The sequence below is a fragment of the Rattus rattus genome, chromosome 4, assembly GCF_011064425.1.
Source record: "Rattus rattus isolate New Zealand chromosome 4, Rrattus_CSIRO_v1, whole genome shotgun sequence".
In the NCBI taxonomy this organism is placed as follows: Eukaryota; Metazoa; Chordata; class Mammalia; order Rodentia; family Muridae; genus Rattus; species Rattus rattus.
The window spans coordinates 56,655,958-56,676,503 of NC_046157.1; positions in this window are offsets into that span (position 1 = coordinate 56,655,958).

A 20,546-nucleotide genomic window follows, 5' to 3' on the forward strand; every position below is an offset into this window, starting at 1 on the left:
AAAAAAAAAAAAAAAAAAAAAAAAAAAAAAAAAAAAAAAAAAAAAAAAAAAAAAAAAAAAAAAAAAAAAAAAAAAAAATAAAAAAAAAAAAAAAAAAAAAAAAGTCAGCACTTGAATTCTTAAAAACTGGACCATTTATCTCTTCAGCCACCAATAGTATGTATGTATGTATGTATGTATGTATGTATGTATGTATGTATCATCTATCTATCTATCTATCTATCTATCTATCTATCTATCTATCTATCTATCTATCTATCTGTCTATCTATCTTTTCATCTCTTTAATGGTTCATAAAATTACAAAAAAACCTTAAAATTTGAGCTTAACTTCTTTGTAGAAAGCATAGGCTCTCACTGCTTCTAACCCAATGATATTAGAAGAGGAGACAAATAAGTATAAATACTTAGTAATAGGGTTGGGGATTTAGCTCAGTGGTAGAGCGCTTGCCGAGCAAGCGCAAGACCCTGGGTTCGGTCCCCAGCTCCGAAAAAAAATTTAAATACTTAGTAATAAATCATCCTGGTATTTACAGTTGAAGCCCTTTCATGCCCATGGATTTTAGAGGAAGGTTGGTTGACCTGGCCAGTACCTGTTTAAAACAAGGTCTGAGTGAACTTAGTTTCTTGGATCTAAGCCTCTCAGCATATGGTAATTGGTGCACCCAGTTACCAATTACTAAAGAAGTTACAAGTTGGACATTTCTCCAACAGCTTCAAGGGGACAAGTGGGATGATAGTGTAAGTTTAGAATGACTTCGTTGGCCAAAGTAGGTCACATGGTACATCTCTTACTTTTTCTGTTGTGGTGACTATATACACTGACCTAAGCAAATTAAGGGATAAAAATTTGTTTTGGCTCATGGTTTGAGTGTACAGTCTTTCATGGCAGGCATATTCAGGTTGTAGGAACGTAAGTTGGCTTGTCATAGCACATCCATAGTCAAGAAGCAGATGCAGAGAGTAATGGATGAGAGTACTCAATCTGCTTTCCTTTTTTTTTTTTTCAGTCTAGGGCCCCAGCCCACAGGATTGGTGCTGCCACATTGAACTTACGTAACACAGTCTATATAACTCTCCCACTGGTGTGGTCAGACTCAGTCAGTTTATTCATTCAAAAGCTGTCAAGTTGACAATATAAACCGTCACTGATGGCTAAGTCTAATGTCAACATCATGAAGAAATTTAGCAGGAAGAACCAACCAACCAACCAACCAACCAACCAACCAACCAACCAACCAGCAGAAATGTGGAGATATGGGGTAGGAAAGAACCAGGAAGTAATAATTCAGCTGCTTAGAAGCCCAATTCGTTCTTCTCTCCTGTCTATAGGTGGAGATATTGCTATTGCATGATTTTGCCTTTTCGATGGGGGTGGGGTGGGTTAGGGTGAGAGTGGAGGTCAGGGCAGGGGCTGGGGCTGGGGCTGGGTGAGGGTGGGGGTGGCATTTCTGAACAAGGAAAGCAGCTGCTCCGGGAGTGTCTGGGTCTGACTGTAGGAACTCTGAAGCTTTGGTGTAGGATGGGATTCCTGCTGAGGTTGAAAAAGAAGATCCTAGACATTATTTTATGTTTGTATTCAACACACTGTAAAACAGTATTTTGCTCTACATAATCGTTCCTCACTCTAGCTATTTACCATACCAAGAAAGCAATATCCCCAGAAATGGTTTCTTTCTTTTTTTCTTGTCAGTATCCAAAGACACATACTGACAACTTCAATTTCTTTCTGGTATTAATTTCACAAAAAATTATTTGAGCATACAACTACTTTAATTTTGAAATTGTAGTCTGAAGGGGCCATAACAATTGAACATAGACAATACATTGCAAATTTCCCACTGAAATCACATATTTTCCTAAGCATTAAAACAATGGGAGATAGAATGAGAAGAAATTAATTTCAATCTGCTTTCTTTTAAAGTCTAGACAAATGGGAACAAACTCAAACACACAGGGAACAATATGAAACTATGATACATACATATATATATATACACACACGTACATATGCACACACACTTATTTTTCTGGTGAGATGTGAACAAATTTCTATTTGCCCCAGAAGTGTACTAATGATAGGCCACAGGAATAATTCTACCCATCTAGCTTATCGAATCCATGTATTTTCCTGCATTATTACTTTTGTTACCTCTCTGTTGCTGTGATAAAGACCATTGCCAACAGAACCTTGGGGAGTCAAGGGTATATTTGGCTTACACTTGTATATCACAAACACAGGTCATCATTGAAGGAAGCCAAGGCAGGAACTCAAGCAGGGCAGGGACTTGGAGGCAGAAACTCAAACAGAAGCCATGGAATACTGATTATTAGCTTGCTGCTAGTGACTTGCTCAGTTTTTTTCTTATAAAATGCCAGGCCACCTGCCCAGACAGGTGCTACAGGCAATGGCTGATTACACCATACATCGATTATTGCTCTAGAAAACACTACATAGGCTTGCCTCCAGGTCAATCTAATGGAGGTATTTTCTTAACTGAGGTTCCTTCTTCCCCAGATAGTCCTAGCTTGTGTCAAATGGACAAAACACTAGCCTGTACAACTTTATAGAATGGATGAGGGGTTTTGTATAGTTGAATGCTCAAAGAGCCTACCCAAGTATGTGGAATGACTCACAAAAGTTGGATGCTTAGAGCTCTGCATAACTGGAATGCAGCTTGGTCAGTTGGTCACTCTACCTAACTCTTTTTTTTTTTTTAAATGTGCATACATGTGCACATGGAAGTCAGAGGATAACAGTATAGCCTTGCATGCCATTTTTTAGGAAGGTCATTGTGTTAGTTACTTCCCCATCACTGAGGTAAAGCACATGATCAAAAGGGACTTATGGAGCATAAAGTTTATTTTGGCTTACTCTTCAGAGAGTACACGTTTGTCATGGCAGGCAGGTATGGCAGCAGGAACAGGAAGCCGAGGCCTCACATATTAAAATAGAAGCAGGAAGCAGGAAGAATGAATAGAATTAACAGGTCTTCAGATTCTCAATTCCACTTCCCATTGATGTTCTTTCTAAGCTGCTCCCCAAAATGGCACCAAATGGACCAAGCGTTTAGCTATCTGAAACTACAGGGAGTTTTTCTCATTAGAGCTACCACAGTCATCCATCTTGTTAATTAATTAATTAATTAGCGACAGAGTCTCACTGACCTGGAGCCCTGGCTGGCCAGCAACCTCAGAGACCCATCTCTGAATTCCCGTACTTGGATTATAAATACGTGCCACTATACCTGGCTTTTAAAATGTGTGTTCTGAGGATGGTATCCAAATCTTTATGCTTCTAAGGCCAGTAATTTTCCAGTCTGATTTTTCTCCCCAGCCCTCTGTCATAATTGTTGTTATTTATGTAACTTTTAATAGGGGCCTTAGGAATCTCCTATGTTTCAGGAATTTCCTGGAACTTGAAAGTTTCATTTACTTCTCGAGTCTTCAGAAGCCTCTGCCTATATACTCTTTTGTTGGGATAAGAAAATTGTTGACTTTCAAGTAGAGTAGAGTCATATTTATGAAGTGGTAGACCTCATCCAAGTGGTTAAAGACCTGACTGGAACACAAGAGAAGCCTTCCCATAAACCAGAGTGATTTCAAATAATTGTGTTTAGTAAAAAAATATCTTCATGTTGGGATTTTGATGTAGGAAAGTCAATGTTCTCATCCATGTCTGTGAGTGGTTCACTCCAGGACAAAGAACCAGACATCTAGAAGAAGTCAAAAGACAGTTGGATGCAGAATTGTTTTTCTCTTGCTTTTGCGGAAGCTGATCTTACTCTTCAAAGGCCTTCAGCTATTTGGATGAGCCTCATTGCCTTACAGAGGTCAATATGCTGTGTTCAAAATTTGTCAATTTAAGTATTAATCTCATCCCAAAGCAACTTCCCAGAAACACTCAAGAAAAATGGTTGGCCAAATATCTAGATACTATGGTACAATCAATTTGGTACACAAAATTAACATCACCATGGTCACGTCAAGATTTAGTCCAATTTGAAAGTACAAGTCCTGTTGTATGCCTGTACATCTTATATCACTATAAAGCCACAAAAAGTTTAAGTCTAACTGTTGTGAGTAGAGGGCCACTTGCATTTGTTACCTTATACTCTAGAGATAAATGACTTGATGGTGTTAAAGTTTGTTTTTAATCAGACAGTGGTGGACCCAAATTTATAGATACTCTGTAATACATTGGAAGAAATTTAAATAACCAAATTTAAAATGTTTTTATAATTTACCTAAGCCTCTTCAAAAATGATTATTAACATCTTGGAGAGGAGATACAACTTGAATCGATAAGTCTACATCTTGAATTAAAATGTTTAATATGGACTAAAACTCAAATATTTGTTACAATTATAAATATTAATCTTATAGTTGTGAGTAATCTTTAGAGTTGAAATTACCTTTGACACTATGAAAGATTCCACACTTACTGCTAGTCAGTTCTATTGCAATATAAAGCTTCTTATTTCTCTGATAATTTCATCATGAATTCTTATGAATAACATTCATAACTGTTATTAAAGACCAAGGCACGCAGTATTTCCTATAAATGTGCAAATCTACAAAAGTAAGCTTAATGCAGAAGTAGAAGATTTTGTAGAAAAAGATTTAATTGACGAGATTGATAGTATATATTTTAACACTTACATGTTAAAAAATTTAAAGGTAATTGAAGTTTGGATTCCAAAATGCTCCTATTCAATCAAAATAAAACTGTAATACATGCACTGCATGTGATTTGCTTCTTTGAATTGGATAGAGTTAAAGAGAGGACAAAAAAGAGAAATATTAGATGTGGTGAAACGCATTCTTCATAGCTCTTTAAACCATAGGCCTATGTTGTGGTTTTACTGCTGATGAGTAAGAGAAAGTAAACACTCAAAAACATATGGCACAATTTATACAGTGCATGTATGTATATTTATTTATGGCTTCATCTGAGCCCAAAGAGAAATTATAAATGTTTTATAGAGACCACAAGTCTTTTGCATATAGGTCAAAATGTTTATTCTGTGTGGTTTGGGATTATACATAAAGCTTCCATATGGAAAAAAATTTTTTAATACAAAAATGAAAGCATTAAGCTTCAAAGAACTAACTGAATGAGAGACCAACAGTCTCTCAAACTTCTAGGTTGTGGTTCGAGTGTATGCATATTTTATTTTGCAGTATGCCACTTTGTTTTTGCTCAGGTTTACAGGGTTTCATATGAGATTGTGTTATATGCATAGTGTAAAAATGTTCACATACCTATGCATGTATGTCTATGTGTGTATATGTTTGTATACATATGCCTTATTTTTCTAGCTATTTTACTGCCATGTCTCATACTGTATACAGATCTAAGAAACTGTTAGTCATTCCAAGTACTAAATGTTCTCAGAACCTGCTTCTTACTGGGGTGGTTTCTTCCCCTTAGCACTTGGTGAGTGGCAATGCAAGGGAAAAACGGGAAGGGCAGAAAGAGTGGGCTGGGGTTTTCCAGCTTGAAGAATTGGCACTGTATGACACTTAGGAAGGAGACAAGGAAGATAACTAACAGATAAAGTGAAAGGATATGAGGCAGCAAAGAAACACGAGGACCGGAAGAGGACACAGAGCTAATTGTTTTTTCTAACTTGAGCTTTGCCATTTTACAATTTCTTTCACTTCATAGTGGATGAGTGTGCACAGATGGGATTGATACTGAAAGAACAAAACCATAAATGAAGCCCCACAGCTCCTGAACAGCCATTAAATTGTGCAGACGTTTATTGACGCAGAGAGTCTGAAACTGGCAAGTGTTTAGTGGCTGCCATATACTGCTGTGAAGTGCTTTTATTTGTGAATTTGTTACAATAAAGTGGTTTTGTTTAAAAAGCGCCACTGTTTGATTCTGAGTTCCCAAATCAACCATTCTAGAGTTGGCTTGTTAGATAGTGAAATTACCTTTTAATTTATCAGCTGTACCAAAAATACCTATTAAGATAATAAAATTCACCAGGAAATAGATGCAATATAGGAGACAAACAAAGCCAAGAGTTCATTATTTTAAAACATAAAGTTGGTAAGCCTCTGTGAAAACTGGCCAGGAGATAAATATGAACAGCCCCAAAAGTAAACAGCAGTGCAGAGTTAGAAAACATGGAAAAGCATGGAGCAGGGGCACAGAGACAGTGAGATGATACCTCGAACCACCCAAGGCCAATAATTATCAAAATATAGATGACATAGTTCTACTGTAGAAAAACCACAAACTCTGACCTTCTAAAGGAGACTGCTTGATTACTGGCTTTATCATGCTATTAGAATTATTAAATAATTGATTCATAAATAAATGCCTTTCTTCAGAGATAATTATAGTCCCATGTGAGTTCCTTGTGCATTTTTAAACATTAAACCTTTTTGATAATGTCGTGCACGAGTGCTGTATCGCATCATTTCTATCTCCCTCTCTCCTTCCAACCCCTCCCATATCCCTCATTCCAATTCCATCTCAAATCCATGGTCCTTATTTAGGCATTGTTATATACCACACACACATGTGTACATGTGCACACACATCACAGAATGCATACACCCTTTTACATACAACATACACACAATACACACATACATAATAAACACACACAGAGAAAAGGGAATATCATTTGAAATGTAAATACATAAAATATCCAATAAAAATGGGTGCTCAAGATAATGTTATTTATACCTATTTGTTATATTATAAAGATAAAATCATTATGGACAAATAGATGGATACGGTATGAATTAATATAGCTATGAGAATTTGTGTATGTTTGAGTGATAGATTAAATCTAATATTTTTGACTGTTCATGTGCAACAAGTGTTTAAGAAAATGCCAACTCAAAATTTTTGGTGTCTTTAGAAAGCATCACACACCAGAGTTAACCATACCGGACGGAAGTCTATACATGTCAATGAATTTTTTTAGAGTTAGAATAGTGAATCTGAAGCTGTGGACATTTACTTCCCATATTTACATCATGGGAAACATGGCATCAGCATGTACATTAATAATGTAATGGATGACATAATAGAAATCTAAAATCAGGTTGGAAATAATCAGGTTCAACAAGACTTAGTGTGATAGGTGTTCTTGTAAATTACCTCAATAAATCTAAAAATTAACTGTATAAATAAAGGGTAGACAAGATGTCTCTAAACATTCACTTGTAAGACAAGAACCATGAACATTTGTTAATCATGAGCTTGGGATAGTCAGTGATATGATATGTTTGCTTAAAACTTGCTAATTACATTCAAGGCATAGACTCATCCATTTTCTTCAAGGAAGCTCCCATTCCTTACATATTATTTGTTTTTTAGGAAAATGGAACTCAGAAGAGGAACTAAAGTAGGCCTGTCTGAGAGAAAGTCATTTGTGCAGGCAGGAATGATTCATTTCACGATGTGTTTAAATGAGTGTCTCCAGTTCATCTCAATGTGAAGTCGATTGCATTTCCTTTCCTGCCTTCGTCAGAAGCCCACTGAATCACTCCAGTAACATGCTTTCTCTTGGAGACAGAATCAAGTTTTCCACTCCGGTGTTTGGGTAAGATTGCCCAGAGTTAAGTTGAACTGCCTATTTACCCAATGGCCTGTAGAAGATTCAGGTGTTCTCTGGTTAGTCATCTGTCTATAAAACTGAGTGCACGGATGATATGCCTTTAATATCATGTTACTTATGCATTCTTTGGTGTTGGTGTTTGATCCTGATAGTGTGCTAAGTAAAACTCTATCCATAGGCTCTACACATGGCACACCTGTTTGCTCTCACAAATATATTTTAAGCACACTGCTCACCGTGTCTAAAATTTTGTACATGAAGAGAGGAGCAGTTTAACTCACATACTTCTTAGTTGGAAAGTCAAGGTCCTCAAGTCTTTATAAAACTTTGAGTGACCTGAGAGTGAATTTAAATCACACACATTTTTCTTCTCTTAGTATGTTATACAGTTAGCAGCCCTAGGGAAAAGTCGTGTTTCAATCCAAGTCTATCTAGGAAGCTAGACCCAAGATAACGTCATTTATGGTTAAGGGAGATCATTGTTGTGCCTACTAATTTCTTGTGGTTATGAGCCCTGGGATTTGGGATTGCTGGCTGGTTTTCTGTAATATTGTATGGTAAATATGGATGGATGTGTTATAGTACAAGCATTAAAAAACCCCAGCATGTTTTGTCTAAATAAAAGAATAATTATCCAGATTATGCCGAGCTGTATCCCACATTTTCCCACTGAGTTTCTCTTTCTTGTCTGTTTTCTTAATTGTTACAATTTTCATGGTGTTGTGTTAGATTTCCAGTGCTAATATGTTTGTGTGTATATTTTATTTTATGTTTTTTGGAATTTCTGTCCTCTTACGCAAAGTCACAGTATTCAAATTACAGAATTTGGGTTTGATTGTAACAGTAGACAAGGCTAATTACTCCCTGAAGTTACTCTTGGCATCATTTAGACACTGAAGGATTTCTGCCTTTTTGGATAGATCATTAACTTCCTACCATGAGCAGCATGTTATACAACTTCTGCGTAACTCAGGTCTTTTCCCTCCCCTTCTCATAGGCCGTGCTACTATCTCTTGTCTGTTTAATTGGGTTTTTTGTTTTTTATGCATAGAAGATCCTCTAACAGGAGAAAATTATCAAAATTGTTGTCTATGCGTGACCAAGTGAACACTGAAAACACAAACAGTTGGCTTAACACTTACCATGAGCTGTCAATATAACAATTCTCTCATTGTCAATTCTCTCAGTAATCTTGGAAGTAGATTTTCTTTCTAAGTAACTAACAATTATGAAGTTAAACAAGTTATCAGGAGTTACAAACTCATGAAATACGGGCACAAGACTATGATCCTAGGCTCTCCTGACACTGCAGTCCCTGGACCAGGTTTTCTCTTGATGATGGGTTTATTTTGCTTTTTATTGTATGTCCTGGTGACCAGATGACCAGCCAGATTCTGCCATACAGCCTGCCACCATGTTCTGCTTCACAACAGGTCCCAAAGCGAGAGGGCCAAGTGACCACAGACACAAACCTACAAAATCGGAGACAAAATCAACCTTTCTTCTTTATTAAAAACAAAAAAAGGTATGTGAAATTTTTGACTATTTCTTTTTAGTGGGAGATGATAATACTATCTTGAACATTATAAAAAAGTAATTATATTAGTCTACGTATAACTAGATGCATTCATTATACTTAATGAAAAAACATCAAACATATATAGAGAATGATTGTTGAGTTGGCGCAAGTTAGAGTATATATTGGCTGTTTTAGGCCCAGGACCACATTTCCCTATATACACGTTCTTCTGTACTGCTGGCAAAATTTATCTTTGAGGAGAAATTCAATGAGAGTTGGAAAGCTCACGTGAAGTACAAGCTATTATTCTTGCCAAGTCAGAGTTATTTAGTTGTCTTGACACCCCTAGAAATTTCTGTACTAGGGTCTAGCTCTTCCTTGAATTGTGTAAGACCATGTTTTCTTTAGGTTGTGGCAATGAATGTGACTTTCAAGCTTTTCTGAGTGGTCCACCTCATGGATCCAGTCAGTTTTTCTTCCCAAGGACAGTTTACTCTTTCTTAGGACAATTTCTAGCTAACATGATTCAGCTTGTCACGGCTGCTTCCTCTCATAGCTCTATAATTTGATTTTCTAAATTCCATCCACTTTCCCCACAATGTAGACACTGGCTTAGTCTTTCTGACTAAACTCAGATGAATATGAAGTTTTTGTTGTGATACATTTAAACAGACTTTAGTCATATATCAGTATTTCATTTTCACTGCCCCCTTACCCCAGGAGTGAAGAACAGGAGAGCAGAAATGTAGATATGAAATTAGAAGCAATCATACATTGAGGAGAATCTAAAGTTGGCAAAGGTTCTGCTAGTTTTATTGATTCCTTATATAAAAGTTCATGCTTTGGAGTATATAGTATTCAACCTAATTTTGTTCTCAAAGGACCCGCTGAGGATTCTTTATGGTAAGATGGGAGCTTCCTGTATTAGGAGTTACAAGTAGAGCCAATTCTTACTGAGTTTACCGTGAGTCAGAGGCTTGCATCTGATATTCAGAAACTAGGGGGAATAAGCAATCTGGCATAAGTCACTAGATGGTGCAAATTCCTGAATTAATATTCTGATTTTCAAATTTCCAATGTTCTTTTCATTGGCCTGAGCTACTTCCTGCCTCTTGAGAGTTTTAAATTGGAATTGACATGGACAAGTACATGTATTTATTCCTCATCATCCTTGAAGAACCTAAATGGATTACTCTAAAAACCACTTAGAGTCAAATTCACTCTTACTAACCACTGACAATTTTTATACATTTAGACACAATCATGGCCACAATCAATTACCTCATACAACTGACCACACGAATCTCATCTGTTCATGTTTCAAATGCCAATTTTGGTTTGTCAAAAACAAATCCAGAATCAAGACATTATATTACTATACTCATAAAATTGGTGAAAAACACAAGAGAAAATTAGAGGAAGGATACGTTTATAATTGATCAATCTTCAAGAGTAGAAAAGAAAAAAAGAAAAAATCAAGAGGAAAATGTTTCTTTGTGGCATGGCTACAAAATGTACCTTGAGAAGACACAATTTTTCTACCTGAACTTTTTTCGGGGGGCAAGTGTTTAACTTGAAAGTAAATTGGCATCTTAGTGAACATTCAGTACAAGATGGACATTCATGGATGAGTTGGGTGCTGTGAGAAATCAAGGATATCAGTATGTATCTCCTATACTCGTGCAAAGCAGAGATTAAGGATACAGATCAAAACTGGTCTCAATAGTTAGCATTTGATGCTCTTGGCATAAAGAATCTGAAACTGCCAGCTAGTTATAGTAGTCATGTTGTGAGGAACAACTTACTTGAGAAGTGGACATAATATATACTGGGCAACTTTTCCAAAATTCAACATTTGGGTTAAACTGAATTGTAAGTGGATCCAATAGCAGCACTTGTTCCTCCTCCCCAGAAAGGGATCCCAGCAGATGCAGCAATGCATCTACTATGTTTGTTCTACCCAGCAGGGACATAGGCAGGCAAGCTGTGCCCGAGAAAGCCTCTGTTCAGAAATGATCTATATGCTTCCCTAGACTTGGGTTGCTGGGCAAAGGATAGCTTTGTTAACCTTTCTCCTTTACGCACATCCCATCACCAAGCAAAGTCAAGCCTCAGTCTCCTTTCCTCTCTAAATGAGAGAAGGGACAGAGAAAAAAATATTCTGGAGAAAACCATGAAGGGAATTAAGGGATGTAAGTATTTCTCTGGTCATTGAGTGAACCTATTTGCTCTAAAATTAGCTTCTTTTTAAAACTGCTCAATTCCACTATTAATAGACACCTTAGTCCTATTATAAGCAACACGTGACATTTGTAAAGTGTGACTGATAGAGATGAGGAGAAATGCATTTATCAGGAGCCAACGATAGATTGAGAATTAGGGATATGGATTCGTTTAGACAACTGTAACAGACACAAAGACATGCAGATATGAGGTTAGTTGGCTGAGCGTCTGTCTGTTTTAGTTTAGGTGATTGAAAGAGGCCCCCCCAAATGTCCTATATAAAGTAAGATCTGAATTCAAAGACATCAACCATGTAAAAGTGAAGGGGATATGGGGGATGTGGGGATGTGGGGCAAAGAAAGCAGAGACTTTTAGTATAGGCAAGACACAGAGAGTATTTGATCAATGTCAGGGTGCATGGTACAGTGACATCATTGTCAGGGGCTTGGCTCTTCTTCCAAGTTTGCTGGAAGACCCTGTTGAGTATGAAGCTCTGGTAGGAGTTTAACAAAGTTCCTCTGGTTTTTCTGCCAGGTGTTTCCTCTAGACACAAGAACAGGGGACTCAGCAGAGAAGTAACCCAGCTGAAAAGTAAGTACTATGACCAAAACAGGGGACATCAGAGGACTGTGGTAAAATGGAGAGAGAGAGAGAGAGAGAGAGAGAGAGAGAGAGAGAGAGAGAGAGAGAGAGAGAGAGAGAGAATTATACTTGCCGATATGAGACTCAGATTAAATGACTGTTGTTCTTGGCATGGCAGGCCCTGAAAGTTTCATTTTTGGATTAGCACATATTTGGAACATCATTTATTCTTCATCGGTCTTTGACATCTCAAATACACTAGAAATATGCTTTCCATTTTTAATTTATTTTTATTGGATATTTTATGTATTAACATTTAAAATGTTTTCTCCTTTCCTGGTTTCCCCTCTGGAACCTCCTCTATCCCATTCCCTTCCCCCTGCTTCTATGAGGATGCTCCCCCTTCCAGCCACCTACTCCCACTTGAACACCCTGGCATTCCCCTACATTGGGACATTGAGCTTTCACAGGACCCAGTTTCTCTTCCTGTTGATGCCAGACAATGCCATCCTCTGTTACATAAGCAGCTGGAGCCATGGGTCCCCCAATGTGTACTCTTTGGTTGGTAGTTTGGTCTCTGGGAGCTCCTGGGGGTAGGATCTGGTTGGTTGATATTGTTGTTCTTTCTGTTCCTTCAGTCCTTTCTCTACCTCCTTCATTGAGGTCCCCATGCTCTTAACACTGGGAGGAAAGAGTAAAGCAAACAATGCCTTTTAAAGAGTAGGTAAGTTATTCTGTCACTTGGGAGTCTTCTGGCTGTCATAGTTGAGAATTCTAACTGAAATGACCATGCACACTGGAGGTCACTAGTTTTCTCCCCTTCTTGCATTTAAGAGACTATATTTCAGATAGTCTCCCTTCATCAAGGTCATCTTTATAGACTCATGAAGAATTCAAGGGGTTCATGCATTTTTATTCAGTCATTATTTTAAGATGAATTCATCTTATTTAGGCAAGATGTCTCTTGGTAGCAAGAAGGACTTCATGATTCCCTGTCCATATGCAGGGGGAGTGAGGAAAATCCAATATAAGCTTCTATGATGATCTTATTGGGTCAACTTTTGCCATGGGCTAGACCAGGATCTATGCTGAGCAATGACATATCTAAGATTAGATTAGTCTAATCCAATGTAGAATTTACCTAGTATAGAAATTAGAAAAAAAAATTCCTGAATAAGTTAGAGTTCTAGTAGGAAAAATGAAAGAAACTAAAGGATGTTGTTGGGTGAGTAATCAGTAGCATTACTGAGAGTTACTAATGTTTACTTATTTTTAATTTTGATTTTAATTTTTTTCATGAAAGGGTTTCTCTGTATAGCTCTGGGTGTCCTGAAATGGTAGACCAGGTTGACCTTGAATTCAGAGTTCTGCCTGCCTTCTTTTTGTTTTAATAAAGCTAGAAAGAACAGATTATACTTTAAGTTTGGGAACCCCCCCCCAAAATGGTGTGGATAACTTTTGAAATAGTGAGAAGGTCTGACATCATAGAGGAAGTGTAGCAAAGTGACCCATGAAACATGGCTGACTATTCAACTTATAATCAAGGTCTTAAATACAGAAATTCAATTATTTAATTCTCTGATCTATGCTCAAGAAAACTTTGTCAGACATGCCATGGACTGAATCTGGTTGTTTTTACTAGTTTTTCATATTTTGGTGTTTTCTTTCTGCATGCCACCTAGTTCTTTCCCCTAAGTTCTCATCCCACATTTCTTGTACGTAAAATAGTGGCAAACTAACCCCAGAGCAGACTTCGAGTTCTCTTTCCCTGTGATGATATTAGCAGATAGCCTTTGAGATGGCTGATGTAAGTGATTAAAGAAAAAAACCTGATGGACTTTGAAAGCCATGGTCTGAATTTTATAATAATGTTCTGTTGTACATAGTCTATCTATCTGGTAATTATATAGCACGGACAAAAATGAAGCACAGAGGTATGAATTTTGATTGGACTTAGTTCAATCTGTGATAAAAGCTCCCCCATCGATAATTATGTACTTAAGGAGCAATGGCTGAAAACCAAATAATGCTAATCTACATCAACTGAACACTTGAAATGGACACGCCATTTGTATTTTGTTGCGAAAAGCTCTATTTTAAATTTATCTTATTTATCTCCCTCAAAACTGAATTCTACCTTGAATAGTTATTTTTATAATTTTATGTTTTGAAATAACTCTCCTAGTATATTTATTATGGCTAAACTAAAAAAGTGCAGTGATTTATTAAATTGCTAGATGATCCTTGCACACTTACACGAACTCTGGGAGGTAAAAGAACATCTGCAGCAGTGGGCAGTGCTCTACTCAGTTTTTAAGGCATTCGTATTTGACAGCTGGGAAGGGTTTTATATCCAAAATATACAAAGAACTCACGAAGTTAGACTGCAGGGAGACAAATAACCCTATTAAAAATGGGGTTCAGAGCTAAACAAAGAATTCACAGCTGAGGAATGCCGAATGGCTGAGAAACACCTAAAGAAATGTTCAACATCTTTAGTCATAAGGGAAATGCAAATCAAAACGACCCTGAGATTTCACCTCACACCAGTGAGAATGGCTAAGATCAAAAACTCAGGCGACAGCAAATGCTGGCGAGGATGTGGAGAAAGAGGAATTCTCCTCCATTGTTGGTGGGATTGCAGACTGGTACAACCATTCTGGAAATCAGTCTGGAGGTTCCTCAGAAAATTGGACATTGAACTGCCTGAGGATCCAGCTATACCTCTCTTGGGCATATACCCAAAAGATGCCCCAACATATAACAAAAGACACATGCTCCACTATGTTCATAGCAGCCTTATTTATAATAGCCAGAAGCTGGAAAGAACCCAGATGCCCTTCAACAGAGGAATGGATACAGAAAATGTGGTACATCTACACAATGGAATATTACTCAGTTATCAAAAACAATGACTTTATGAAATTCACAGGCAAATGGATGGAACTGGAAAATATCATCCTGAGTGAGGTAATCCAATCACAGAAAAACACACATGGTATACACTCACTGATAAATGGATATTAGCCCAAATGCTCAAATTACCACAGAACACATAAAAATCAAGAAGGATGACCAAAATGTGAATGCTTCACTCCTTCTTTAAAAGGGGAACAAGAATACCCTTGGGAGGGAATAGGGAGGCAAAGTTTAGAACAGAGGCAGAAGGAACACCCATTCAGAGCCTGCCCCACATGTGGCCCATACATATACAGTCACCAAACTATATAAGATGGATGAAGCAAAGAAGTGCAGGCGGACAGGAACCGGATGTAGATCTCTTCTGAGAGACACAGCCAGAATACAGCAAAGACATAGGCGAAGCCAGCAGCAAACCACTGAACTGAGAATGGGACCCCCGTTGAAGGAATCTTAGAAAGGACTGAAAGCTTGAAGGGACTTGAGACCCCATATGAACAACAATGTCAACCAACCAGAGCTTCCAGGGACTAAGCCACTACCCAAAGACTATGCATGGACTGACCCTGGGCTTCAACCTCATAGGTAGCAATGAATAGTCTAGTAAGAGCACCAGTGGAAGGGGAAGCCCTTAGTCCTTCCAAGACTGAACCCCCAGGGAACGTGATTGTTGGAGGGAGGGCGGTAATGGGGGGAGGATGGGGAGGGGAAGCCCATATAGAAGGGGGGGGTTAGGGGGATGTTGCCCTGGAAACCGGGAAGGGGAATAACAATCGAAATGTAAGTAAGAAATACCCAAGTTAATAAAGATAAAAAAAAAAAATGATGCATTTTGATCGGCTCGATTTATACTCTTTTAGAACAGCAGTGTAGGTCCAACCCTGTCCTGAGTACATGTGTCCTCAATCCACAGAGCATAACTCTGGTGCTGTCTCCTCGCCTCGTGACAGTGGTTCGTGCATTCTTGACTCCTTGGCCCTGTGCGATTACAGTCACTGCCACTTCTGGTCTACTTACCTTTCACTCCTTTTGCTATTGGCTGTTTTTTTTTTTTTTTTAAATCTTACCTCCTAAATAAAATAATTTCTTAAGGCTCACTTTTAATCGACTTCTTCAGCCTCTTTTATTCAACCTTTTGTTTCTTTTTTTTTCTTTTTATTTATTTTTTTTGTTAACTTGAGTATTTCTTATATACATTTGAGTGTTATTCCTTTCCCGGTTTCGGGCAAACATCCCCTAATCCTCCCCTCCCTTCTTTATGGGTGTTCCTCCCCATCCTCCCCATTGCCGCCTCCCCCAACAATCACGTTCACTGGGGTTCAGTCTTAGCAGGACCAAGGGCTTCCCCTTCCACTGGTGATTTTTTTTTACTAGAATATTCATTGCTGCCTATGAGGTCAGAGTCCAGGGTCAGTCCATGTCTTTGGGCAGTGGCTTAGTCCCTGGAAGCTCTGGTTGCTTGGCATTGTTGTACATATGGGGTCTCGAGCCCCTTCAAGCTCTTCCAGTTCTTTCTCTGATTCCTTCAACGGGGGTCCCGTTCTCAGTTCAGTGGTTTGCTGCTAGCATTTGCCTCTGTATTTGCTGTATTCTGGCTGTGTCTCTCAGGAGCGATCTACATCCGGATCCTGTCGGCCTGCACTTCTTTGCTTCATCCATCTTGTCTAATTGGATGGCTGTATATGTATGGGCCACCTGTGGGGCAGGCTCTGAATGGTGTTCCTTCTGTGTCTGTTTTAATCTTTTGCCTCTCTATTCCCTGCCAAGGTATTCTTGTTCCCCTTTTAAAGAAGGGTAAAGCATTCACATTTGATCATCCGTCTTGGTATCATTTTGTTCTAGGCATCTGGGTAATTCAAGCATTTTGGGCTAATAGCCACTTATCAATGAGTGCACATACCATGTATGCTTTTCTGTGATTGGGTTACCTCACTCAGGATGATATTTTCAGTTCCATCCATTTGCCTGTAATTTCATAAGTCATTGTTTTTTGATAACTGAGTAATATTCCATTGTGTAGATGTACCACATTTTCTGTATCCATTCCTCTGTTGAAGGGCATCTGGTTCTTTCAGCTTCTGGCTATATAAATAAGGCTGCTATGAACATAGTGGAGCATGTGTCTTTGTTATATGTTGGGGCATCTTTTGGGTATATGCCTAAGAGAGATATAGCTGGATCCTCAGGCAGTTCAATGTCCAATTTTCTGAGGAACCTCCAGACTGATTTCCAGAATGGTTGTACCAGTCTGCAATCCCACCAACAATGGAGGAGTGTTCCTCTTTCTCCGCATTAAGGCTCACTTTTAATTGACTTCTTCAGCCTCTTTTATTCAACCTTTTGTTTCTTAAAGCCCCCTTCAACTTGCGAGTAGCTTCATCCACCCCTTTGACTCAATTTTTATCACATGTCCAAGATGTACCAATATGTGTCTTAAACCCTTCCAACTAATAATGGATTCCCATTGTCTAGCCATATCACACTTTCTGGATATTCTGTACATGGGTCCCACAGTGACAAGCTTAGCTGTCAACTCAATTGAACTGACACTTAGACAATTGGTAACGCATACTCCTGGGTGTGCCTCTGAGCGTGTTTTGAGAAGTAATTGACCAGAAGTCAAAGATCTGCCCAGATGAGTGATGCCATTCCAGAGTTTGGGGTCCTGGGTAGAGCAAAAAGTCCAGGCATACATGTTTGTTCTTTCTTAACAGTGGATTGTTTTCCTGCTATTAACACCCATGGATAATCATATTTAAGGTTCCTTACTTTTGAACATAAGCTCATATCAATGATGTTGCAGGGGATTCTAGACTTATATCCTCAAAATTGGGTTATGTCTTTGGTCCCTCTTGTGCTGAAGGTTCTAGGTTCTTGGCTTAAGCAGCCAGTGTTTTCATCACCCCCCTAGCTAGCCTCTGACAGTAGACGTCAACATAACACCCACCATGCATATACATGTTTTTCCAGCTTGGGAACGTCAACTGAAGCGTCTTCTAAGTACAACCTCAAGTAAGAACCTCTCACAGCATTGCCTACCAGCCCTCCACATAGCCACTAGTAGTACCTCATTCTTTCTTTTTGTGACTTGGACACTATAGTGTTTTCTCGTTTGTCCCTTCTCTCCACTTCTCTCCATAATTGCTCACTATACCTATTGTTGTTCCACTTCTGAAATGTTCTTCCTCCCTTTTCATATCCAAGGTAATATGTGGTATTAACTATGACAGTGCAGCAATTTGGTCCAAACTCCTTACCTCTTTGTGATTCAATTTATTCTCTGCAGTCATCCGTTCTAACACATTTCTCAATTTCTGATTTCTCAGGATCTGAATAATCTCTTCTCGAAATCAAATGTCCTTTCTAGGCCCCAGTTTTGGTTTTCAGCCTCATTTCCATGGATGCATGGGTGGCATCTGAATTACTTGTTTCCAAACATGCCAGGTACTTTAGTAGTTTATTATTACTTCAATGTTCTGTTCTTTCTGGTTATTTGCTCTGACTTCATTTTACTCATCGCTTTCCCAAAGTCTTACTGTACTTCTTTTGAATATGTTTCTTCTTTCACCAAGAATAATATTTTCTTTGGCTTTAGCATCACAAACTTCTGGTTCTCTCAAGGGCGACCTTGCTCCTCATTTCCAAGGAGACTCCTTCACAGCAGTTAAGCCATACTCAAGTACTAAACTTCTTTATATTCAACTACTCATTACTGCCATAAAGTCTCTTGTCTCTCACATGAGATTGTAATAGAAATAAAGCCTTTCTTTTTATTATTATTACTTAATATCTAAAAATGTTCCTGCCATGAAAAAGATACTTAGTAATATTGGTGAGTGAATAAACAAGTAAAGATTTTATTTATGGCTGTGCATGGGAACACACAACACACACACACACACACACACACACACACACACATACACACATTGATCACTGAACCAGGCAATAAAGGGACTCATTTCCCCTCTACCCTAACTCCTTTCTTCTATACAAGGTTAGTTTTGCGAAAATTGTCATCAGCTTATACATCTCTGTTTAAGTTTGTTAGATTATATGACTTTGAAATGGAAAAGGCAAAAGCAAGGAAGTACTTTTTGATGTGATCTTGGAGATCTGCCCATCTGTTATCAGCAAACTTTAGTGGGGCAACAGTGAGGTGGGGGAGGGGAGACTTATCTGAAAATTCTCTTTTGTCTTTGGAATCCTGTTTCTTTGACTCATGAATCCAATGCAGCCATTCACTGAATAGACACTTACTGACCCCCCTTCCCTATGACAAGTACCAGTGAGTGTGAGAGAAAAAAAATGATAGTGAGCAAGTAGGACATGAGCCTTGCTTTTAGGGAATGTTACAGATTTGTGTAGGAAAAGATCTTTATATATGATCACACAGCTGTATTACAAGATGAAACTGGTATTTCTGGAACCCAAGGCGCTACATATTTTCATGTGATTTATGGCAACAGAGTTATCTCTAGGCCAAATGTCAAGTATGATTTTGATTTTTTTTAATGGAAAATAGATTCTTTTCACATAGGATATATCCTGACTGTAGTTTCCCATCCTCCTGGTTCCTTTCCTCTTCCCCTCCCTTCCCCTTCCTTCCAGAGCTACTACTTTTCTACCTCTCACTAGAATAGAATAGTCTTCTAAGAGATATCGACCAAACATGACAAAATAAAATATAGTAAGATGAATATATTGAAGTTGAAAGTAACAACCAGCAGAAGGCAAAAGTCGTGAAGTAGACACAAAGTCAGAAATTCATCAATTTTACCATCATTTGCTGTTTTTAGTTTTATGAGCTTTTTTAATGCACCTCATTCAGTTGATTCAGAGGGCCTTGTTCTCCTGGTGTCCTCCCTCCCCTCTGGATCTTACACTCTTTCCACATCTTCTTCCATGGGATTCCCTGAGCTTTGAGGGCAGGGGTTTGATAGAGCCCTCTGATTTAGATTGATTATTCACATAATGTCTGGCTGTCGGCCTCTGCGTCTGTTCCCATCTGCTGACAGACAAAGCTTCTCTGATGAACATGCTGCAAGGCACTGATCTATGACTATAGAGAATATCATTAGGGGTCATTTTATTGATAGATTTTTTTAAAAAAGACCTTTAGTATTTAGTTTTGTGCTATGTCTCTGGACTTTATCACTTCTGGGTCTCGGTTATCCAAGCAGTGCTATTTACGTGTTCCTTTTTGTGAAGAGGGCCTTAAGTCAAATCAGACGCTGGTTGGCTACTCTCACAGGTTCTGTGCCACCATTGCCCTGGGTATATTTTGCAGACAGGACAGATTTTAGGTCAAAGGTTTTGTGGCTGTGTTTTCATCATTTCTCTTTCCAGGTAGGCTGCAGACTCACCATAGAGACTCAAGTGTAGGTATAAAGGTTTTGTGTAGGTTCCAGTTTGACTTCTCCACTTGTGGGTGTTTTTCTCAGCAATGGACCCCTGTTAGTTTGTGTACAGAAACTTTTTGTATTAGCCATAGGCTGGGTAATTTGAGAATTTCTATGAGACCCCGTTGGTCAACAACTCAACTAATTGCAACTCAGTTCCACAACTGAAAGCCTTGTCATGTGACAAGAGATGACCAGTTGAGATTCTGTCTCCCCCATTACTAGTAGCCCTTACTAGGATCACCTTCATACATTCCAGAAAGTTTCCACTACACTGTGTTTCCACCCCCTCCATGCGCCCCACCCAATCCAGTTA